We start from the raw sequence: 25810 nt of genomic DNA, 5'->3' as shown, positions 1-25810 counted from the left end.
GATTGGAGATAGAATCTAATACAACAATAGAACACATGGTTTTGACCTCATGTTGTAACTAGCTAACCCTGAAACTCAAACTGCATAATTTACTGGGGTCAAAGAGGTTTACTGATTTTCAGAAGTGGCAAAGATGACTTTTCAGTTCCTAGAGTTTTTCAGAGACTGAATAATCATTTGTTGGAAATACAGGGTGAAGGCTTGTAAATTCGTTTTGTTATTTTCTCAACCATTTTGTGCATCCGTTATGTTCCGGGTACTGGGAACACAGCAGTAAACAATATTGACATGGTCCCTGACCCCATGAAGTTTACCGTCTGCCTAGGAATAAGTCCTCTTCTCACCTTCACAGTCTATGACAAATGTTTCTTCCCCCAGGAGGAAAACCAAATAATCATGCTGTTAGTTTGTGTATGTTACACCTGAGTTTTCGGTTGTATAAGCAGTCTGTCTTATTATCTTCTTGCTGTAGCATTTGCTATAATGATAAAGACATGCTCTAGGAATACTTTAAAACTTACTGAAAAATTCGAAAATAAAATGCCAACATTTCGATCACAAGCTTTGGGAAACATTTTTAATTTACTAACCTTGGAGCAACTACTGCAGTATTACGTCTAGAACAATATTATTTATGATAACATCTGTATGGTTTTCAATTTAATGGGGCATTCTAGTAATTTCCTTTGTGAAGTGAATTCCAAATAATAAAAAAGCAAGCAGGCAGTTTGCATTTTTAAAAGGAGATTTTTAAGTTAGTTATATATCCAAAGTAGGAGAAACTGCTATAAAAGCAAGGGTTTATGGTTATTTATACTGATATTTTACTAAGTTTTTCATAAAGATTATGTGCATATCACAAGTTATTCAAAATCTGTTTAGATAACGACATAAGGGAATCTAAAGAGATGGCATTTTAATATGTATATTTAAGGAATTCTGAGCTCAGAAATGGAAAATATCCAAAGGAACTAAATAGGAGGCACTGGTTTGGGCTGCATACCTACTTTAAGATGCATTTCAGTAAGATCCATTTCAGCGATCACCTTGTCCAAGTCTGTGTGAGGTGCCTATGGACTGTGTTTCTCTGCATCGTGGGCAAACTGCCATCATTTGCATTTCCAGTAGGCTTTGCTGATGCTTGTTCATTTGTCTGTCTTCTTTGCTAGCCTCTAAGTTTATTAAAGGCAGAGACCATATCCGATTTGTCCTTATACCTCCAGAGCCTAAGAACATAGCTGGGACTGCAGGAAAAAAAAAAGGATGAACAAATGAATATTGATTAGGTTCCAAATGAAGGAATCATACTTAAATTTGTCTGGCACAAAGGGTTTCCCAAGATGAGGGACTTGCAGTGCTAAAACTAGGAAAATCCAGAAAAAACAAAAACAAAAACAAACAAAAAAAAAAAACAAGGACAATTTGGCCACCCTAACCAAAAGACAATTAGGATAATTTTTGACTTAAATTGTGTAATGGTAAATGAAGGCTTTGAAGATTCATCTAGAAATTTGCTTACCACTGACCATTTCGCTTTTTAATATAAATTTTTGATGAAATGTATGTTTAAAGTTCCAAACAAGCAATTTTGACAATCAAAACATATCTGCAAGTTGGAATCTCCTTCTACTGTTAATACTTTCAATTTATTGAGAGGTGTCTCTGCCAGACATTAAGCCAAGGAATTTTCAAATACCACACTTAACATTTTCACAGTGAAGGAAACTGACATTTTTAGGAGCTAAGCTAATTGTGCAGGGTCTCATAGCCCTTAAGTGGTAAGTTTGAATCAAACCTCCATCTCTGTGACGCCCAGCTTTTGGTCTTGTTTTTTCGACACCTGTTCTGTGTAACACTTGCCAGGCTGCAGGTGCATTAAGCAAGATAATTTTCATTGCTTTCTGAAAAATTGTAGACATATTACTGAAAAATAAATCTTTCCTAGTTGATGCCACAAGAAAGCATCATGGTTTTGAAACTGGCATTAGAAGAATGTAGAGGAAAATTGAATAAATTCTAAGACTTTTGCATATTTTTGAAAGCATAGTTTCTTTAAGATTACTGGGGAAAGGAGAGTTGGTGAGGCATATGAATGAGAAAGAAATTCATCTAAGAACACTACTAAAAAAACTACGAGTTTTCTGAATGTTACCATTTGGTGTTTTATTGAATACCAAACATTTATTTAAAATCTTGGATTGATTTTTAATCCTTCAGCAACCCAGTTATATACATATCAAAACCTGTTTAATTAATCGGTTTAACTATGCCTCATTGCACTTTTGTTCAACTCAATTTCCCCACTGCTTTTTATTAATTTCTCCTTAGACCTATAAGCTTCAGAACTCTTTGCTTTGCTGCCCAGAAGCATTTCCCCAGACTTTAGAGCTTTTATGAACAAATTCAACAAAACAAGAGCAGTCTTATCCTAAGCAGCACAAAAATTGCCCCTCTAATTCTTTTTCTCCCGTTGTTCTTCCTTTCTTCTTTGTGCTTAACGTATCCCTGAATGATAATCAGTTGGTGGTAATTACTGAACTCTCAAGTTGGGCTTGCTCTAAAAAGATAAGATAATTTTAATTGGTTTATTTCATTTAATTCCCATTTTTCAAGGAGCAAAAACTAAGGCAAAATATTTGCAATGGCTTTCCCAAGCTGTAAGAGAATTTGAGTTACAGGAATGTAAAGAGATCCGTAATTGCAAGTGCTTACTTAAATTACTTGGTCCATTTCTTTGAACTAAGAGTGCTTTTGTTTCCTCATTGCAAACTAGGAATAACTAATCAATCACTTTCAACTGTACCTTATAGCTTCACTCATTCAACACAAATGTATGAGTGTTGCTGATCAAGTCACTCACCAAGATTGTGCATTCAGTAGTGAAAAAAGACAGACAAAATCACTTCCTTAGGAGAGCTTTCATTTTAGTATGGGGAGTCAGAGTTTAAGCAAATAGATACATAGAAGATAGAGTTAAGAGTGATAAGGGAAATAAACAGGGCAATATAAGGGATAATACAACAAAATTGGTAACAACAGATGTTTACTTCTTAGTATCGTTTTTAAGTAAACTTGCTCTTTTAAAGAGAGTATGCTTTGATTAGCTTTTTTAGCTTTTTTTTTGAGTCAGAGTCTTGCTCTGTCACCCAGGCTGGAGGGCAATGGTGCCATCTTGGCTCACTGCAACCTCTGCTTCCCAGGTTCAAGTGATTCTCCTGCCTCAGCCTCCCAAGTAGCTGGGAATACAGGTGTATGCCACCATGCCTGGCTAATTTTTTGTATTTTTAGTAAAGACAGGGTTTCACCGTGTTAGCCAGAATAGTCTTGATCTCCTGACCTCATGATCCGCCCGCCTCAGCCTCCCAAAGTGCTAAGATTACAGGCATGAGCCACCGCGGCAGGCCGCTTTGATTAGTTTTTAAATGAAAATGTATTTCTGCACTTAAAGTGTTCATTCACTCATTTATTTACTTAACAATGTATTGAATGCCTAACACATGTCAGACATTGATCTAAACACTAAGATAGTTAGAGCAATAATCAAGTATTAATCAAAGCCGTAACTCTCATGGAGCTTGGAGTTTAGCTTAGTAGGCCAGAAAATTAATGAATTAATAATTAGGCAAAAGAAGTCAGATAGTGATGGGTTGTCTGCTGGATTTGAAAGACCCAGTTCTTGACTGGGTGGCCAGGAAAGGCTTTTTGGATGGGGTAATAATTAAAGATCTGAATGATGGGTAGGCAGCTACAGCGAGATGAAAGCAAAGAGCATTGAAATGCCATTCGAATGGCCCATGCAGTGGCCCTCTGGTGGGTCCCTGCTTGCCCAGATGAGGAAAAGAAATAATGCATTGGGGGAATTCCAAACTGGTTTTGGAAGGAGAGTGACATCAGATAAGCTCAGAAGGGTACCCAAGTGCTGGGACACAGATGGTTCTGTAAGCTAGGGAGAATTTTATTCTCAGAATATTGGAAATAGTACTTAGATTTTATAACTTATGCAAAGAAGGGATGTGATTTTGCCATATTTTAAAAATAGAACTTTGGGGCCAGGCGTGGTGGCTCACACCTGTAATGCCAGCACTTTGGGAGGCCAAGGCAGGAGGATCACGAGGTCAAGAGATGGAGACCATCCTGGCTAACATAGTGAAACCCCATCTCTACTAAAAATACAAAAATCAGCTGAGCTTCGTGGCACATGCCTGAATTCCAGCTACTCAAAGGGCTGAGGCAGAAGAATCGCTTGAACCCATCTCAAACAAGTGCCAACATCCAGCAAGTTGCTGAAACAAAAATCTAAGAGGTATCCTTGATTCTTCTTTTTCCCTCTACTTCACTTTTAATTCATTAGTGAATACTCTGTTTCTGAAAACCAAACACTACATATTCTCACTCACAAGGGGGAGTTGAACAATGAGAACACGCAGATTATCATTCTCATGAGATGGAGGTTGCCAGCGAGCCAAGATTGTGCCACTGCACCCCTGCCTGGCGAGAAAGCAAGACTCCGCCTCAAAAAAAAAAAAGGAACATTGGCTGCTTCATGGAGAACAGAATTTTTGTTTGTTTGTTTGGGGAGTGGTCCAGAATGAAAAGGAAGAGGCTAGTAGTGATCATGTGCAATAGTCCACAGGAGTTACAATAGTAACTTGAACAAGGATGATGATTCTGAGGATCAGGAGAGATGAATCAATGCAAGGTGTTTTGGAAGGAAACAGATTATTTTTGTGTGTCTCTCTGTGTGTGTGTGTGCGTGTGTGTGTTTAATTGAAATATAATTTACATACAATAAAATACACATGTTTTAAGTATATGAGGCAGCTTTGAAAAGTGTAAATTCCCATGTAACCATCACTGCATCAAAATATAGATTTCCTTCTTGTTCCCTTACAGCCAATTCCTCCTTACCACCACCACCTTATGTAGCAACCACTGATCTTTTTCTATCATCATACATTTATTCTTCCCAATCTATGCCAAAAATAAAGGGAATCAGACAGTATTTACAATTCTGAGTTTAGCTTTCACCCAACATAAATTTTTTTTGATTAATCTATACTGTACTATTTCAAATATGAGAAATTTGGTCCTCTTAATTGTTGAGTAGGTGAATACACAACAATTTGTTTACTATTTTCCTGCCGATGAAGATTTGGGTTGTTTTTAGAGGCTACTATGAGTGATCAAGAAACCCACTATGAATATTCATGTACAACTTTTTTTTTACAGACAGATGTTTTTATTTCTCTATGTTGGGTGGTAAATGTATAACTTTATAAGGAACTATCAAATTGGTTTTCTATAGTGCTTGCCTATTTTACATTTCTTTTTTTTTTATTTTTCTTTAAGTTCTGGTATACATGTACAGAACATGCAGGTTTGTTACATAGGTATACATGTGCCATGGTGGTTTGCTGCACCTATCAACCTGTCATCTAGGTTTTAAGCCCTGAATGCATTAGGTATTTGTCCTAATGCTCTCCCTCCCTTTGTCCCCCACCCCATGACAGGCCACGGTGTGTCCCTGAATCTGCGTGTTCTCATTGTTCAACTCCCCCTTGGGAGTGAGAATATGTAGTGTTTGGTTTTCAGAAGCAGAGTATTCACTAATGAATTAAAAGTGAAGTAGAGGGAAAAAGAAGAATCAAGGACACTTCTTAGATTTTTGTTTCAGCAACTTGCTGGATGTTGGCACTTGTCTGAGATGGGTAAGACAGCACAGGAAATAACGACTGGGATACAGAGAAATAAAGAGTTTGTTTTGGGACAAGATAAGTCTGAGATGCCTATCAGACTTCAAGGAGAACTGTTAAGTAGATAGGGGATACGTGAGCCAGGAATTCCAAGAAAGGCTAGAGGTTCAGACTGGAGAGTCATTATCATATAGATAGTGTTTAAATTCATGGGACTGAATGAGATCAGCTATGGAGACAGTATAAATTGAAAGCAGCTTAAGAGGTTTCAGAAACTAACCTCGTGGCGTGGCATGGCATCATAAGGTATGATGCTAATTTTTCATTACATAGAATTATTTTAAGTATATTTGCATACATATATATGTTTGCAAATAGAGAATACCTCTGAAAAGATTTGTGAGAAACTGACAACAATATTTGTAGCTTGGGAAAGAAGTGAACAGGGAGAGACATGAGAGTGTTACTGTTTATTATGGACTTTTTGTATAATTTGAATTTTTCCCACCGGAATTGGGAGACAGAAGGAGGAACCAGCAAAAGGAGAAAGAAATAACATAAGCTCTTCTAAGGAGTAGAAATGCACTCTTACTCATTTTAGCATCTTCCACAATACCCAACACAGTGTCTGGACAAATAGCGTTATGTTACACACACAGGTGGACTGAATTATGCAGATAATTGAGGCAGGGAATTTCCACTTCCCTGAGAATTCTGATTGCTCATTTTGGCCATTACTATCCACTCACTTTTATCAGTGTTAACCAAATTACTATAGAGAGAACTAAGCTGGGGCATGGCATAAGATGTCAGTATTCACAGTGAGGCATGTAACACTTAATCTCTTGGTGTTAATCTTTCAGTGCCTCACTTTAAAACAAAATTTTCCACCTTATATTTTCTTAGATCCAATCAAAGTTATAAGCTTGTTCCTGGTAAAAACATGTGAATAAAAGTATTCCATGATTCCATCATTAAAAGAATAAACAGAATAATCCCATCCTTATTATCAGTAAAGACATGTATTTACAGAATAGTAATATCACATAATTATTTGAGAAAAAATATGAGATGATGGAAAAACGATGTTTCCTAACAACTTTTCTACACTTTTTGAACTTTGCTATTTCTATTGCATTTCCCTGAGTGTATTCTGGTACTGCTGTTTTTTTTCCATTGAATGAACTTAATTCCTTTGCGGTAACGAAAAGAGAAACAAAAAGAATCACCTATATTTCATAAATTAATCAATGTAAAAGTAGGTGCCAGTTTTATACTTGTTTTATATATATATATAATGTATACATATAAATTATGTGCAATATATAAATTATATAATTTTATGTAGTATATAAAAATTATATTATGGATAAAATTATGTATAAACTACATATAGTCTTACATAGCAAAATCTAAAAAATCATGTATATTTCAAAAATTTTGAAAATGTATCAAGTCAGAAATGTTGGCTAATTGATTAATAATGTGAAAATGTATTAGCAATGAAAATCCAAGGGTAAAAGAAATCCTTCTTACATAGGGGCAGCTAATTTTTGCAAATAAAATGTACTCATGTCATATGCTCATTTAGCTTACAGAAATTAAACTAAGTTTAGAGAGAGACAGAGAGAAACACAAAACAAATTTAAGTGGTTCAACTGATGCAACCTTTCCTGAATCACTCATCTTTTGCTTCTGAATAAAAGGAACAGAGAGATATGAATATGCCTTTCTCTTTTGGTTTTGTTTCTATGTGCCCCTTTAAGTGTGTATATTTGCAGCATTGAGTGTGACTTTAGTGCTTAAAAAAAAAAACTATGGGTGTATCCTCTGTAGGGACATGGACGAAGCTGGAAACAATCTTTCTCAGCAAACTAACACAGGAACAGAAAAACAAACACCGCATGTTCTCATTCATAAGTGGATCCTCATAAGTGGGAACAATGAGAACACATGGACACAGGGAGGGGAACAATCACACACCACGGCTTGTCAGGGCGTTGGAGGCACGAAGAGGGAGAGCATTAGGACAAATACCTAATGCATTCGGGGCTTAAAATCTAGATGATGAGTGGATAGGTGCAGCAAAACCACCATGGCACATGTATACCTACGTAACAATCTGACATATTCTGCAAATGTATCCCAGAACTTAAAGTAAAAAACAAAAACAAAAAAAACACACACACGCGCGCACACACACACACACACACACACACACACACCTGTGGGTATTTTCCATACCATGAGGTTTTAACAGTAAGCCAAACAACTTTATATAGGGTCAACCTGAGGCCTCACAGTCCATTACGACATTACAGGAAAAATTGGGTGTATTAAGAGACAGCGTGTCAGGCACTCGAAGAATGTCATATCGAGGGAATTCCAAGCATATTTTGACTCTATATGAGTTTTGCCTACTTACTCACTGTAGAATCTAGCCCTTCAGCAAGGAGCAACTTCCATGCTCATCCTTCGGAGAAGGCATATAAAGCATTCTCTTGGTCTAATATAGCTACAAGGATTTTAAGATTGAAATGAGAGAATCAGGATACCACAATTATTGAATGACAAGCCAGATATGCTTGGAATATATGGCCAAGAGTAAAATTTGTAAATTAAAATAAATCAGTATTTAGAGTCAGTATAATTGTTCCTGTTCGAAGGTACCTTTTATATCCTAGAGACAAAGCATTTCTTTATAACCCTTTTGACCTTATGGTCTAAGTTCATATTTGAAGCTACTTTTAGGCTTCATTTACATGATTGTTTCATATAAGGAAGTTAACTCGCTTTAGTGATTAGTTTTGAAATTCATACCTAATAATCAAATAGAAAACCATGTAGGCAATCCAAGAGATCTGTTCCAAAATTAATTACAACTTTAGGCTTATTTTAGTGGATTGGGATAGGATAAGGTTTTTTTTGCCAAGGCCCCTAATTTCAGATAGACATTTAGAACTCACCAAGCATTCAGAGTTTCACAAACTTTTTCTTTCTAGGTTCCCATATGCTGACATCCTTGTAAGTTGATACTACTTCCTTTTACTTATCAGAATTACTGATTAGTAATATTCTGAGAGCTAAAAATGTGATGATTTTCATTATATAAATACCAGGTTTAAAATAAAAAATACGAATCTATTTATAATTTAGACAAAATTCATTTTTGTCTTTGACAAAAAAGTCCTTGCTGAAATATCAGATTCAATAAAATTATTTAATTGAAAAATATTAATTGGAATACCTTATTGTCACACTGCCTAATCATCATAGACAGGAAGAGAGAGAACCATTGTCATTTCAAATTGAAGCCATCGAAGAAAGATTAAACTTTGTCTGCAGTTAACAACAGTGCATAAATTGCCTATACGTCTGAAACTGGTGACCACACCAGCCTAGGTCTAGACCACATGAGATTCTCTCTCGATAGTATATTATTTTTCTCTTTAACTTTTATTTTAGGTTAAGGAGTACACATGCAGGTTTGTTATATAGGTAAACTCATGTCATGGGAGTTTGATGTGCAGATTATTTTGTCACCAGGTACTAAGCCTACTAACCAATAGTTATTTTCTCTGATCTTCTCCATCCTCCACTCCTCACCCTTTGGTGGGCCCCTGTGTGTGTTGTTCCTCTCTTTGTGTTCTCATATTTAGCTCCCACTTACAAATGAGAACATACAGTATTTGGTTTTCAGTTCCTGGGTTAGTCTGCTAAGTATAATGGCCTCCAGCTTCATCCATGCTCCTGCAAAGAACATGTTCTTGTTCTTTTTTAATGGCTGTATAGTATTCCATCATGTATATGTACCACATTTTCTTTTTTCAGTCTACCATTAATGGACATTTAAGTTGATTTCATGTCTTTGCTATTGTGAATAGTGCTGCAATGAATATATGTATGCATGTATCTTTATTATAGAAGAATTTATATTCCTTTGAGTATATACCCAGTAATGAGATTGCTGCATCCAATGGTGTATTCTTTAGTAAGTGTATTTGGGCTTTCTGTGTCAGGCAGTACTCAGCTGCCGGGTACCCTAGGTTCAGGAGCGTTCAAGAATTGAGGAAGCATTCCTGAGTTATTAAAAAGATTCAGAAAAATCCCAAGAATACGACTGTAAAGGAAGCCATGTTTTATGACTTTAGGTGAGTTACACAGAAATGTCTGGTTGAATACCTAGTGGCACAGCCAGCAATAGCAAGCTCACCTTGAACAAAGCAGTAAAGCCTGCTTACTCTATATCCTGGAATGGAAAATCCATCTGTCATCTAGATATATCCAATTCTGATATTCCTTAAAGCTGAACGAACCCAATTTCAGTAGTTTTCAAAGTTTCTTTTTTGTAGATCTTTTTGCGTGTATTATCTTTGACACATCATAATTATGCACATTTATGGGGTAGAGTATATTTTAATACATGTATACAATGTGTAATGATCAAATCAGTATAATTAGCATATCAATCACCTCAAACATTTATTATGTCTTGGTGTTAGGAACCTGTAAAATCTGTTCATCTAGCTATTTGAAAATATACAATAAATTTTGTATTAATTCCTAGCACAAAATTTCCTTCAGAACTCTTTGCAGGTCTTCTTCATGGGTAAGACTGCATCTCGGACTCAGAACTGGACAGAAAATAAATATTTTAGCATTTAGAAAAATCATCAAAATCTTAAGTAGGATGTTCCTGTTAAGAAATAAAAGTAGCCATATTTTCACTTTTCTGGGTGATAGCTTTTAACAAAAGTGAAAAATCAGAAACAATCCTGATGACATTTAAATAATTTTCTTACATAAATATTAAAAGAGCTGGCTTGAGTATGAACGTGTGTTTTAAATGTCTTTCTGTATTTTAACATCACATTCTCCACAAAACAAATAACTAAACTGTAAACTACTTTTGTAAAATATTCTCATTTATCATCATATTAGCCTTTTCAATAGAAAACTGTTAATCTAAGGTTCTTTTATATTCAATACTCAATTAAATATATATTAAATATATATTTAGCCTGGGCGCAGTGGCGTGTGCCTGTAATCCCAGCACTTTGGGAGGCTGAGCGTAGTGGATCACCCTGAGGTCAGGAGTTCGAGACCAGCCTGGCCAACATGATAAAACCCCATTTCTACAAAAATACAAAAGCTAGGCAGGCGTGGTGGCAGGTGCCTGTAATCCCAGCTACTCAGGAAGCTGAGGCAGGAGAATCACTTGAACCCAGGAGGCAGAGGTTGCAGTGAGCCCAGATCATGCCATTGCATTCCAGCCTGGGGGACAAGATTGAGACTTGTCTCAAAAAATATAATAATAATAGTAAAGTGTGTGTGTGTGTGTGTGTGTGTGTGTGTGTGTATATGTTACTAAATATATATTAAAATAGTTAGAAGTTAATTGCCCAAAAACAGAACACTAGAACTTATTCCTTCCATCTGGCTGTACTTTGTATTCATTAACGAACTTTTGGGTATCTCCCCCTTCCTCCATCCTTTCTTACCTCTAGTAACCATTCTATTCTCTACTTCTATGAGATCAACATTTTTAGCTTGCACGTGCCTGAGAACATGCAGTACCCATCTTTCTGTGCCTGACTTATTTCACAGCATAATATTAATATTAATACAGTTCAGAATTGTCACAGAATTTTGTCAAGATGCAGATTACTCTACAGCTCACTAAAGATTCATCTTCAGTAGGTCCAAAGTGGATCCAGGGATCCAGCTTTTTAATAAGCCTTTTTGGAGAATGCTGAGGTAGTCTAGGACTAGGGCAGTAGAAAGGCTGATCTTGTATGTCTGAGCTAAGGGGCCTGGAAGACTGCAGAGATTTTGCCTAAGTTGTTTGGAGGCACTTATTCATTCTTAATTTGAAATTGAGAAATATTATAGAAAAAATTCTGCAGATATATTTGTTATTGAAATATATTAAGGGCTAATGAAATTGAGCCTGATAAAAGAAAGTAAGAGGCTTTTGAATAAGTGTAGTATTTATAATAAATAAATCAGAGGATTTTAGAATGTTGTGAACTAGTTAAAAACAATGGAACTTTCTTTAGTTCTGAGTTTATATTAAATTATTGCTATCCAAGTGGTAATAAGTGTTTTAAAGAAATTTAAGGAGCTTCTAAAAATGCCATACATCTAAGATTGTTGTTTTTAACTTGGAATGCTATAAGAGATAAATTGAATTTTGAATGTATTTTAGTACAAGACCCTTTATAATCAGTTTTTTTAATTTTAATAAAGAATATTCACATTTCTATTAATTACCTTGTCCTGACATATAGCATAAACAAGATTGTCTTTTTAGAATGCAAAGTATAAGTTTATTTTTCCCTGCTTTAAGCCTTCCAAACCTAAGTTTAACAAAAGTGTACTAATTATTTTTGTGTGGATCAATTATAACAATATGGGGAGGTATTATGTTATTTTATCCATAATGTGAAAGCATTTTGAAATATATTTTGATGTAAAGAATACTTTTGAAAAATGTATAAGGTACTAGTAACAGGGCTTCCCTTTGGAGAAACTGTCATGAATTAGAAACTGGCATAAAGAGAAATACATATTACCATTTCATCATAATCAAATCTTTGAAAGATTTGAATTTTTACCACATGCACATATTATCTATAATAAAATCCATGGATAAACAAAAGAACACACTTTTTAAAAGAAAGGAGGGAAATAGATATTAAAGTTTATTTGGACAATTAGGGTATTCAGAAAAATTCAAAACAACTTTTTAGCAGCAGAAAAATATCAGTGCTGAATCTATAGACTAGCTAACTTCCTCTGGAAAGATAGCACATAACTTACTAGATGATGGATGTAACATGCATGTAATTCTTGTCTCTTCTCAAAATACTAATAGTATTGAACTCTGTATTTTTATAGTTACATTTCCAGCATCTTCTACCTATTCATCTATTTTGCATTTTGGTCTCTGTCTTCTTTTGGCCACTGAGCCATCTGCCAGTCTTTAATGAGGGACGTGAATAAAGAATAGAAGCCAGTTTTCTTTTTTTCAAACTCTAAAGAAATAGGTGCTTAAGCCAAGTCTCCTAATGACTAAGTCCCACCTGAAATATCAAGGCATTCTCTTAAGTCATCTTTGATTTTCCAGTCAGCAAATGCAGTGTGTGCTTCCCATCTGAGTACCATTTGGCAAACTGGAGATAAAGTCTGTAGAATTATTTAGCATCACATATGGTTATAATTGCTTTTTCAAGATGATCCAAGTGATTTTAAAGTTTTGTTTATGTGTTAACCAACTGTGGTGGCTGCACTTTATATGGTTATAATGTAGAAAGGCTAGACTTCAACAAATTCAATCTAACAAACATATATGGAGTATCTAAAAATGGAGCATTTAGTGAAAATTATATATGCCATTGCTTTAGCTTGCTTGCACTAATAAAATGAGTTCCCCTGGAAATAATTAGAAGTTAATTGTCCAAAAATGAAATTTCATTTGTTCACTTTTAACAGTAGGTGCTAAATTGGTATGGAAAAAATTATGATCCTTAGAGAACAAGAAAATAAAAATTTTAAAACAAAAGACAAAGCTCACAGTAGGCATCTGTTAAAAATTGAGTATTGAATACAAAAGGAACCTTAGATTAACAGTTTTCTATTGTAAAGGTTGGTATGATGGTAAATGAAAGCATTTTTTAAAAGTAGTTTATGGTTTAGTTATTTGTTTTATGGAGAATCTAATGTTAAAATATAGAGAAACATTTATAATACATGTTCATACTCAAGCCAGCTCTTTTAAAATTTATTGTAAGAAAATTATTAAAATGTCATTGGGATTGTTTCTGATTTTTCACTTTTGTTAAAAGCTACCCCCAGAAAATGCAAATATGACTATTTTATATTTATTAATAGGAACATCCTACTTAAGATTTTGACAATGCTTTCTAAATGCCAAAGAGTTTATTTTCTGTCCAGTTCTGAGTCGGAAATGCAGTCTTACCCATGAAGAAGACCTGCAAAGAGCTTTGAGAAAATTATGTGCTAGGAATTCTGGCATTCATGGAAAAGTACAAGAAATTCAGATGGATCATTCTGTATTATTCTAAGCCAATGTGATCAAGTTAGTATACATTATTAGGCAAAACAAAGAAGATGATAATTCAGCATAAAAATAAGATTATTGGTTGAAGAAAGGTCAATATTCAAATTTTCCTTTCTGGGATATTATAGAAAGCAATTGGCAGATTCTGGGTTAATGAGACTAATTTTTTTCTCCTTTCTAGAAAGCCACTTTTACTTTTACCCTCAGCTCTTGAATTTTTTCTTCAATGACACTTCACAGTCAAGGAAGTACTATTCTTATTCTCTCCATGAATCACGACCTTGGCTGAAACACTTTGTAATGATAGGTATTCTTAAAAATATACAGATTTTATATTTCTAAAATAATGTCTTCTGAGCACCAGAGAAGACCTCTGTATTGACCCATGCCCTCATCAGAATTATTCTATCCTTTCCCTGAACTCCACTAACATATAGGTTTCTTTTATCACTGCTCAGATTGCCTGCTGCTTTTGCTGATTTTAAATCACAGGAACTTTGTAAGAAAGGACAGGAGAGTTATTTTAAGGGTAGGCCTGCCTTATACCTAGAGATGCTTAAAATATTTATAATAGCTACCTTTTATTTTGTATTTACTATGTGCCACAAAGCCCATGAAAGGCTTTACTGCCACTAAATTCTATTAATTATTTGATCTCAAACCTTAAAATTGCATGAAGAGTTGAGAGTTAGGTCCCTGTTTTATAAATTAAGTAAATGAGAATTAGGAAGGTAATAAAGCTTAGCCAAGGTTATGAAACTAGGAATTGGTGGAGGCAGGACTTAAAATAATTTTTTTGTAGGCTGGCTGGATGTTAGGAGAAATGAAAAAGTAAACCCTAAGGTTGAAATTTTTGCTACATGTAGCCTTACCAAGTATGTGCATAGACTGGCTAAGCAATCCTAAGCAGTGGTGTCCATCAGGAAAGAGGAAGAAGCTCCTCCTGGCCCACTCTAAAGGTTTTATTAGCTTAGTTATTCTAACCTCCATTCAAAATTATTCCAATGGCTTGTTATAAAAGATACATATAAAATTGCCTTTGAAAATAATTGAGGTTATTGCAAAGTGCATAATTGACGAGGTAGGGTCCTCATAAAAAAAATTAAAACCACAGACTGGACAAAGTAATAAAAATAGCACACAGAGAGTTATAAAAAAGATTTCTGAATAATTAATTAAAATGGCATGTAGCAAAAATGGTGTTTGAAGAATTTGTTATTTTGCATGGGAAAATAATTTTTGTATCACTTTTTCTGCAACATTTTCTACTCATAGATCAGAAAGTGGAACATATATTTGTATTTCTATAGCACCCACATAGAGCCAGACACATAACCTATGAAAAGAGAATAATCTTTGATGTTACATTTTAGAAAAAAAAAGGCTGAAAATTCTTCAGACATTTAAGATTTTAGTTTGAAAGCATAAACCTACATTATCTAAAATAACAAAGTAGTCAAAAATGCGTTCATGATAGGAGATAAGCATACAAGAAAACTTGGTTAAAAAGACTGTCTGAAATTGAACACAGAATCTGTAAAAAGACCAATGTTGTCTGTGAAGGATGAGAATCTGATTAATTCCCTGTACACCACATGCCTTAGGTTTCTTGTCCCAATGTCTCATTTAGCCAGTGAGTGCCTCCTTTCTCTTGCAAACATTTCGTGGTTTGCCCTATAAATTATATGGCCTCCCTCCCTAGCACTATTCTGGTATTTCTGGTTGGTCTCCAGTCCCTGCTCTTGTCTAAGTTTTTATTTCATTTGGTACGTTCAGAACCTAAAGCAGAGCTAGCATTTCTACATTAGTGCAATTATTCTCCACAATGGAATTCTTGTGACACAGACCGTATGGCCTGTAAGCCCAGAATATTCGCTGCATCTGGTCTGTTACAGGACAAGTTTGCCAGATAAATGGAGGATATGTAACAAATGTACTGATTAATGGAAAAAAGGTAAATATGTAATCATAATGATGTAGTTTGAAAAAAATTATTGACTGTTTTTACGGGGTTTAATGGAGTAAACAGTGATAGTGTGGTATATAAACACTTTTAATGAGTATTACTTAAAGGAAACAGCAGACAGCAAGTGAAGGACTAAGTCAGATTGATGCAATAGTGTTTGCAAATGAATGACAGAAATGATTTTGAAGTTGTTGAGCTGATGGGTGTTATAAACGGAAGGAGAGAGAATATGAGGATTCTACACTACATATGCATTCTATGTATGCTTACATAGCTCTTGCTTTAAATATTTTTCTGTCTGGGTAAAAGGGGTGTGCTCTGAAATTCTAAGTCAGTTGCATTAAAAGCAAATTTTAAGAAAAAACTACAAGTCTAAGAATGCTTCTGTTAACATAAGATGACATTAACTGTATTTTATGAAGGAGAAAATTGCTTCACACCCAAATTCTTAAAATCCTTTTTTTTTTTTTTTTTTTTTTAGTGCTGTCTTTAATAAGACATAGAACATTGGTACACATGAGCTGCATAACACTCTAATGGAGTTAGCATTTAGTAATTTGATATTTTATATGCCTGACAAATCTGATGTAGAAAAAGCAAGGAAATATGGAAGAATACTGTTTTATGACCAGAATCATGCTTTAAAGTGGAATGTGTTTACTAATTCTTTGTTGGCAATCTACTTAAGGACCTGAGCCTGGTACAATTTTAGAAACTGACCCAGGCAAGCTCACACACTTATAATAAAGAAGGTATAAGAAGAATTTTGAAAGAAAAACAAAGCTTTCTATATACTAAAGGCACTACTAAACAGCATTTTTAAGCATTGTTTTTTAAGCATTATTATTAACTTAGACTTCAAGAGGCAAATTGAACTCAGCTCTCTCTCTGTGTGTGTGTGTGTGTGTGTGTGTGTGTACTTAAAATTCTCAAGCATGAAGTTTTTAAAATATTAAGGGTGTCATCTTGGTAACCTTGTAGCAAACTCTATAAGCCTTGGAAAAGTGTTTCTACTGAAATTAATTCACTTCTACTTGGAATAATCAATCTTAAGAGTTCAGATGACAAAGCTGAATATACCATTAATGAAATTGAACAATGACTATTTTCAAGTTCAAATGATTACTATAAACTAATATGGACTACCACATATATATTAAAAGATATTCTAATTTAATCTGGTGCTTACTGGTACTTAGAAAAGTTATCTCACAAATGTATCTTTTGAAAGATGTAGAAGTCAATTTCATTAAAGAGATATCTTTTATGAGACAATGTTCTGCTGATTTTTGTAAGCTTTGTTCTATTACTGTTATCTGGCATTATACTCCCTTGCATTGCATCTTCTAGGGACATACAGAGAGAAAAAGGTGCTTCTCTTCTTGTAGCCCCCTATCAATATTACATTATTTTAAGGGAGCTCATAGTACTTATCTGAAAGATTTCATTACATTGTAAAAGATAATCACAGCAAGCCTAGATGAATTAATGGGGTGAAGGGAACAAATGATTTCATAAAGTGGTTCTCAGATTGTTTTTTTCCTTAAGCAGGAGAAACATTTTTGAAAAATAAAACTCCAAATATAAAACATAAGATGAGATCATCTTGGGTGCAGTCTGTGGTCTGGGCTTCACAGCCAAGTTGGTCCCTCTCCTCCACTGAGAGGGCTACGACAGCCATGGAGAGACTGCGCAAAACTGAACCTTGAACTCTGGACAGAGCTTGAAGATCAGTGATTCATGCATGTTTTTCCTGGTTAATCCACCCAGCCATTATTTCTGCAGATTATTTCCAAGGACCCAAATCAACTGTGATTAGAAATGCTTTGCCTCTTAAGGAGGTGGTGGAGGGAGTGCAAATCAAAGTCATTTATTTTTCTGGGAAGTGTATTGGTTGCCTTTCTTTAAGAGATCTGGGAAGCGATAATGGTCTTCTCTATTCATTTATAGATCTTTTTAAACGTTTATGGTTCAAAACCAGAGTAAAGTTTATGCTGGTTCTCAGAGAAACTAGAAATACTGTCTTTATCCATCTCTCTGTGATTCTCAACACTCCCGGTTAAATTTGTAGCGTATTTGTAGTAAAGTAATAAATTAGGAAAAAGATATTTCTTAGATGAGACAATTGTCTCATCTAAAATAATTTCTCTTTCTGCTCTACGATCCAACTTTGCCTTCTTGGCAGAACAGAGGTGAGTCGATTCACTCATGGTTGATGTTCCTGAGGAAGACAGACAACCCTAAAACACCAGAAGCCATTTGAAAAAAAATGTGTTGACAACAGGATAGCGTTTTATAGAGGCACAACATACCTAAACCCCCAAGATTTTACATTCCTTTTTCCAAGGCACTGACAAAGTAAAAGTTACATTTCTTTTTTGTTTCCTTTTACGCATTTAAAGGTGCTATTCAAGTATAACGTTTGGTATGAAGTCAAGAATTTTTAAGAAAAGATGTCCAGAACAGAATCCTGAAACTTCCAGTAGTTTTATTTGTTACTGGGTGTTTGCTTCCGCAGCTCACAGCCATGGGAAGAGATCGTTTTCTTCTTTCTTTCCTGGATAACTTAACTCTCATTTCTGTCCTACCAAGATAGCAAAGTTTGATGCTGGCAAGGAACTTTTAGATTTTGATAGAATTCATCTATCAAAAAGAGAGGATTTCCCCTCCCTGTTTTAGAAATGATTTCTGTGGCTGATGGGGCGTAAGTCCTGGATCAGGACTTGGAGGATTTTCTATAGATTTTCAGTATGTGTCAGATTATAATATCTTTTTTTTCAATAAGCACTTCTTGTAAGCCCTTCTTGACCTGTGCTAGGTGCCATGAAGGGTATAGAATAAAGTAACTGACGTTTGTTGAGCACCTTCTATGTAAAACACCAAAAGAGTGCCTTGTCTACATTATCTCAGTTAATACACACCCAAAGCCAGCAAAGATAGATTTCATAATCTCTATGTTACTGAAAATGAGTATCAAATAACAGCTTGCTGTAGATAGCTCCCAGTAAACTCCAATAGATGGCAGAGAGAGAGATGCCGGCCCCAGTTTTATGCATGCAATTCTAAAGTTCATGTTCCTTCCACTAAATAATACAGCCTCACGTTTTGCCATTGTTAAATGGGAAAAATTTTCAGAAATAGTGGTCAAGTTGAGGTGAGAATTACATAACGGACAATTGCTGAATATGGTTCATGTCAACCATTTCACGTTCAAACAGTGTTAGTAACTTGCATTTTTTCCCTTTTCTTCCCAGTATAGCCATATTATACGTTTTTTTTTTATTTTCCTGGAAGTACCCCAGAAGCATTTTGGAAATTACTAATCAGCTTGTTAATTGTTAATTCAAGGCTAGAGGCTCCATCGTTCTTTGAGCCTGCACTTAAAAAGAAAGTCAGGTGTGGCAAAGTTGGATGTTTTTTTCTAATATGATGCAATATGCCCCCAAATTCTTTGGGATGTGCCGTTTTCTGCCTAGACACAAGACTCCAAAGTTGTACTTTTAGTTAAGTGGAAATACAGCAGTGTCGTTTAATGGAATAGTCACTTTTAATCATAGATGCCAAAAGCTACGAAAATAATTAATTTTACTCTTAGAAATAATGTAACAATAAATATAATTATCTTTTTCTAAATTAAAAAAATGCAATATTTCATTCATTTATACATAATTAGAAGAAACAAAACCATTTATCTAATTGCAGTCATTGTCTTCCTTCAAAACCAGATAATCTAGCAATCTCACTACTAGACACTGATGCAAAGGAAAGGAAATCAGTATATTAGAGACATCTCCACCCACATGTTTACTGCAGCACCATTCACAATAACCAATATATGGAATTAACCTAGCTGTCAAACAACAGATCAATGGACAAAGAAATGTAATATATTTACACAATAGAATACTACTCAGCCTTATAAAGAAGGAAACCCTGTCATTCAAAGCAACACGGATGGAACTGGAGGACATTATATTAAGTATTTCACTTATTTCAAATCCAGAACAGAAAGTTTAATACCACACGTTCTCAGTCATATGCAGACTCTTTAAAATAAAAAAGGGTGATTTTATGGAAATAGCAGAAAAATGAATACTCAAGACTGGAAAGAGGAGGTGAAAGAGGGAGAAAGGGAGAGATTTGGATATAAAGAACATACATTATAGCTAGATAGAAGGAGTAAGTTCTAATGTTATATGCCCCTGTAGGATGATGTAATCCTGTAGGATTACACTTTAGGGTGATGCAATTATAATTTGTCAACATGTCATTATTTCCTATGTATGAATATATCATCCTACAATGATTATAACCATATAGAACTATATTACAATATAACCCATATAATAACATAATAACAATATAACTAACAATAACTCTATAGTATAATATAGTTAACAGTAATATATATTTTCAAATATTTAGAAGGAGAATATTGAATGTTCCTAACACAAAGAAATGACAAATGTTTGAGAGGATGGATATGCCAATTGATCTGATCTGATCACTATACATTATATGTACGAAAACATAACTATGTACCCCATAGGAAAATGCCTAGACTATAATATCAACTTGGAAAAACAAGCTGTTACATGTTGTGATTTCAATTAATTGATTAATATATTGGTTTAAGTAAATATACATTAAATAAAGACAAGGTTGAAGGTAAAACTAACACTATCTTAGCATTGAGATACGCCTATTGTAGTTTGTTTTTAATTTTTTTGTAAATTTCTTTCTAAATGGTTATTTTTAAAACCAGCCAATGCTATTTAAAGTATACATATTATTTAGATTTCAAATTATTTATCGTACAGTATGTCTCAAATTGAGGGTTGCAGTTCAGCATTTTCACCCAGTGGGTTACCACCAGCATTTTTTAATGAAATATAATGAAATAGAAAACATATCTGTGCTTTATGTGGATCTTCAGAAAAAAGAAACAAGAGAAAAGAAAACATTGCAATGAATATTTAGCTTCAGTATGTACACACAGATATGCACGTAAATACCCAAACACAATGTTAAATATACTTCTTAGTACTGTTTATTCTAAAAGGGTTCAAAGCCTCTATTTTGGAGCAATTTTAATTGAAGGCTTCAGAAATCGCATACTTTTTGTTGCCATTGCGTTCCCATCCACTTGATGCAGGTGAAACCGCACTGAAAGTCACTGAGGAATTCAGATTTCACTATGTCCGCAACTGCTGGTTTTTAAAAATGTAACAAGCACAATAACCAAGCGAGGGACTTAAACTTGTGAAATTAATGAAGCTACAATGCTCTGTAAAGAAGGGTTGTGTAAGTCAATCCTCAGCCACACTTGCACCATTTAAAACTCCCTTAGCTAGCATATTTCTATATGTACTGGCATCACTTAAAAGTTACACAGGTAGCAACGATAGAAATTGGATTTTACTGCGAGAATAGTATTGCAAACAAATCTGTCAACTCTTTAGAGTCAAATACAGCAACTTTTAACTATTTTCAAAAGAATAAATACTTCATTTTCTTTCCCATCCTAAGTAGTATGCTAAGAAATTTTTTAAATGTAAGCAAAAAATAAACACCGAAATATTTAATAATCTAGCTAGAGTTGCTGTTTTCTAATCTGGGTTTAGTGGATTGTCCCAGTGTATAATTGGCTGTGTTTTTATGCATCACAATTTCAACTTGTATTTCAGTCTACCTTTTTATATGTTTGTCATTTCTGTAAAGCCCTGAAAATGCACAAATAAGGACATTTTGCCAACATCATCCATGGCTTTTAATTGGAATGATTTATGAGAAGAGTCACCTATTTCCAGATAAGACTAAATATTGTAGCTTTACCCGGTGTCACCTATTTCCTATCCTACAGACTCCAAAACTGAAAACAGACTAGATATCAGGAGGTAACATTCACAGGAAGGAAGAACTCCAGCATGCAAATCCAATTACAAAAATCATTTTCTTTGTTGGAAACTCTAGCAATTCAAGATAGGATAACAACTAAAAAGTAATGGAAATGCCTTTTTTGCCTATTATTTGGAGGAGAGAGAAATAAGACATGATTTTTTTTCAAGACAGAGTCTTGCTCTGTTGGCCAGGCTGGAGTGCAGTGGCATAATAATGGCTCACTGCAGCTTCAACCTCTGCGCTCGACCTCCTGCACTCAAGCAATCCTTCCACTTCAGCCTCCCAGTAGCTGGTACTACAGGCATGCACCACTATGCCCGGCTAATTTTTCTATTTTTTGTAGAGACAGGGTTTTGACAGGCTACTCACACCGGTCCTGAACTCCTGAGCTCAAGAGATCCTCCTGCCTTGGCCTCCCAAAGTGCTGGGATTACAGGCATGAGCCCCAGTGCCTGGCCTAATATGAGCATTTTTTTTAATGAGATGACAAAAGTGGAAGAATATTTTAACATTAACTCTATTTCCTACATATGAATATATTACACTTGCAAAATAATTCCTATTTCTTAAATTATTTCCACAAAACTGACATAAATTTTATCTGCTGAATTGATACATGCCACAAACTGGGAGAATATTGTTTGTTTTCTAGGCTGCCTTATTTAATAGGATTCTCTTAATACATTCCCTGGGGGCTTTGAAATCAACACACCTTTGAAATTGAGTGGAAATTAGTATAATAAATTTGAAGTACTATGTAGCTCTCTATTAATTTATTTTGGAATTAGATAATGATGAGAAGAGAATAACTTGGGCATAAAAACATTAAAAACCTACTGTAGTTAGAAGTTCATATTTTGTTAAAATCAATTATGTGAGAAATATGTACAAAACCATGTAATTTCTATTTTGAAGAAAAATTTGGCCCATATGTGAGAGCAACTTAGATTTTTCTCTCATAATATTCTATGATACTAATTCCCGAATATGATAATAAGGGACTTTATATTATAAAACACATCTTACATTAATATGGTACATAGAATTAATTCCTAGACATTTTCTAAATCCTGTCTATGAAGTGAAAACTGCATTTATTCATTTTTCTATGATAGCCAAATTTGGTACATGCGTACCATATACCAAAGGTATTATTAGGTATAAAGGTATAATTAGATATTAAACCAGCTAACATTTACTTAATCTTTACTAGACAAATACTGAACTTTTAATCCTTATGTAACCTCCTCCGCCTCATTTTACAGATGAGGAAACAGGTTAGAAAGGAAAAATAACTTGAGAGCACAACGTTTCAGTTAGACAGGAGGAATAAATTTCTTAAGATCGATTGCACAAAACAGTGTAGCATATTGTATCTTTTGTGTATTTGTATATTGTCACTGTACATATATATCATATATTGTATACTATGACTATAGTGTATTATATATGTAGTCTAGTATATGTTTCAAAATTGCTTAGGGGGTAAATTTCAAATGTTCTCATCACAAAAAGATCAGTATCTGAGTTAATGACTATATTAATTAGCTTGATTTAATCATTTCTCATTGCATACATGTCTCATAATATCACATATTATGTGATATTACCCCGTAAATATATACAGTAATAATTTGTCAACATGCAGTAAATCATTCAAAAAAAAAAAAAAAAGGAAAAAGAAAAATAACTTAAGATCACACACCTATTTTGTACCCAAGCCAAAATACTAACTAACCTGAAAGCTTTGTAAGATAAACTCAAAAGCAACTAATTGTAGTGTAGTAGTGGACGTTTGCACTTGGTATCGGGGGATCTCTGAGCAAGGGTTGCTGACTCTGCTGGGTGGAAGGAGAAGGAGCTGTTTCTTGGAGGAGATTGGGGTTGAGTTGGTTTGGGTTTGCCAGTTAGGTAGACCAGCCATATGTAATAGCGTCTTCAAAGGGAGAGTCATGAAAGAGCATAGAACCTTCATGGAAGGGAAAACGATTTGCTGTTCTCAGAGCAAAAGGAGGGTACAAATGGGTTGTAGAGCATGGGCTACAGGAGTGAGCAAGAGGCCTGAACATATTGTACAGGAAGTCACTGTGGTACGAATGCCCTGAAGGTGTTTGTTTACAATAAAAATGCCTAAGTCCCAATTGTCACAGAATCTTATTCAGTTAGACCCGTGAATTTTCATTTGGACAGGAATCCCAGGTGATTCCAATGTGGGAGATCCTTTTTGTGAATAACAGTGAAAAATATTGGAAAACAATGTGCTAGAGAGTGACATGGTTAATGTGATTGTGCTGTAAACACAGACACATACACACAAAGCGCGCGCGCGCGCGCACACACACACACACACACAGAGCAGCTCAGCGGAGACAGGAAAGTGTTCTCAAAAGTGATTTTTGGTTTATTTGGAATGCAGAAATAATATAAAGGTGACTTTTTTTAGTGATTTATACAACTCTGTCTCACACACACATTCTTGTGCTTATAATTGCTTTTGGATGCTATTTAGATTACTGGGCTCTAACAAATGCTAAAATGGCAGGATCCAGTTTTATTCATTTTTAAGGCATTATATGCTACAAAAAAGTATGACCTTTTCAAACCAAATCTTACTTGTTTTGCCATTCTCAGTTTTTTCCACTCTAGCCCTTAGTAAATTTCAATTATTAAGAAATTGATTGTCAATAAATCAATGATGAATTACTTGATTCATATTTTCAGTAGAACCTAATTTCACACAACATAATTTGGTGATTATTTAATAAATCAAGCAAACTGCATTTCTGTGCTTTTCCCTGGGATTAATTTAACAATGTAAAGGACTAATTCCAAGGTAAAATTTCAGTTGATATGCAAATTTAAGATATGACACTGTCTCATTAAATAAGGTAAAAGTTAGTACATTCCATTGACTTTGGATATATTTGAAACAGAATAAGTGAATACAAATCTTGTTTAAAGAAAGTTCTGTTCCATTGAATTATGGTTATGATTCAATGGAACAGAAATCAGGTGGCTCCCAAGAAATTTTTTTTTTTTTTTGGTAGAAAATTGATACCTCCCCATCTTCCAAAACAGAACGTCCGTACATTCTTCAATGTTTAAACAAACTTGAAAGGAAAATATAGGAAGGAGCATTCATCTAACTCATCTGGAATTAAATACACACTACTGGTCAGAATCTCATTGGGTAACCAGAGATGGCCTTGGCCAACTGGGGATTCTCAAATTTGGGATGCCAAATCCCACACTGATGTTTGCTCCACGCTTAAGCTTGTTCAGTACAGATGGTAGGCATAAAATAGCTTAACTTCAATGGATCATGTCCTGAGAGAATGAGAGACACAGTCCAATTTGTTGACAGGAGGGTTGTTTTCACATTCCACTTGAATTAAATTATGCTTGTTCATCCCATGGTGCATAATCTCTGGCAAGGATTCTTAGAAAGAGCTATCATGTGGACTCATTGTAAAACAAGTTAAAATTTTTTTTAAAAGGTTGCAAAGTAACACTGTGAGAAATTTGTAACACTGTAAGAAAATATAAGGCAAAAGTTGAACAGCTTTTCATTTATTTTGAAAACTATATAGGTATCTATTTAGAGTAACTTAATTAAATGGATTTTTATATATTATATATAGATATATTGTATTAGTCCATTTCACACTGCTGATAATGACATATCCCAGACTGGGAACTTTATAAAGAAAAAGACATTTAATGGACTTACAGTTCCCCATGGTTGGGGATGCCTCACAATCATGGTGGAAGGCAAAAGGCACGTCTTACCTGGCACAGACAAGAGAGAATGAGAGCCAAGCAAAAGGGGAAACCCTGTATAAAATCATCAGATCTTGTGAGACTTATTCCCTACTATGAGAACAGCACAGGGGAAACTGCCCCCATGATTCAATTATCTCCCACTGAGTCCCTCCCACAACACAGGGAAATTATGGGAGCTACAATTCAAGATGAGATTTGGGTGGGGACACAGCCAAAGTGTATCATACTCGTTTATATATTAACATTGAGGGTCAATGTATGTCTTAAATGTCAATGGACTGACAAAAATAGTTTGAATTTTTCACATGAAAAAGATACTCTGTGTCAGATATACTGGATAATATGATCAATATAAGACCCTAGGTTTCAAATATTCTCAATTAA

General features: G+C 34.7%; 1 protein-coding gene across 1 annotated transcript in view; it reads left to right on the top strand.

The window, feature by feature from the left end:
• PLXDC2 (plexin domain containing 2) overlaps positions 1 to 25810 on the top strand; it is a 438114-nt gene that overhangs the window by 339514 nt on the left and 72790 nt on the right. The window lies entirely within an intron of this gene.

The sequence above is a fragment of the Aotus nancymaae genome, unplaced genomic scaffold (genome assembly GCF_030222135.1).
Source record: "Aotus nancymaae isolate 86718 unplaced genomic scaffold, 86718_ANA_hifiasm-v0.15.2.pri h1tg000077l, whole genome shotgun sequence".
NCBI classification, from domain to species: Eukaryota; Metazoa; Chordata; class Mammalia; order Primates; family Aotidae; genus Aotus; species Aotus nancymaae.
Note: the sequence above shows the minus strand (reverse complement) of the source record. Positions and strands in the feature narration are given on the sequence as shown.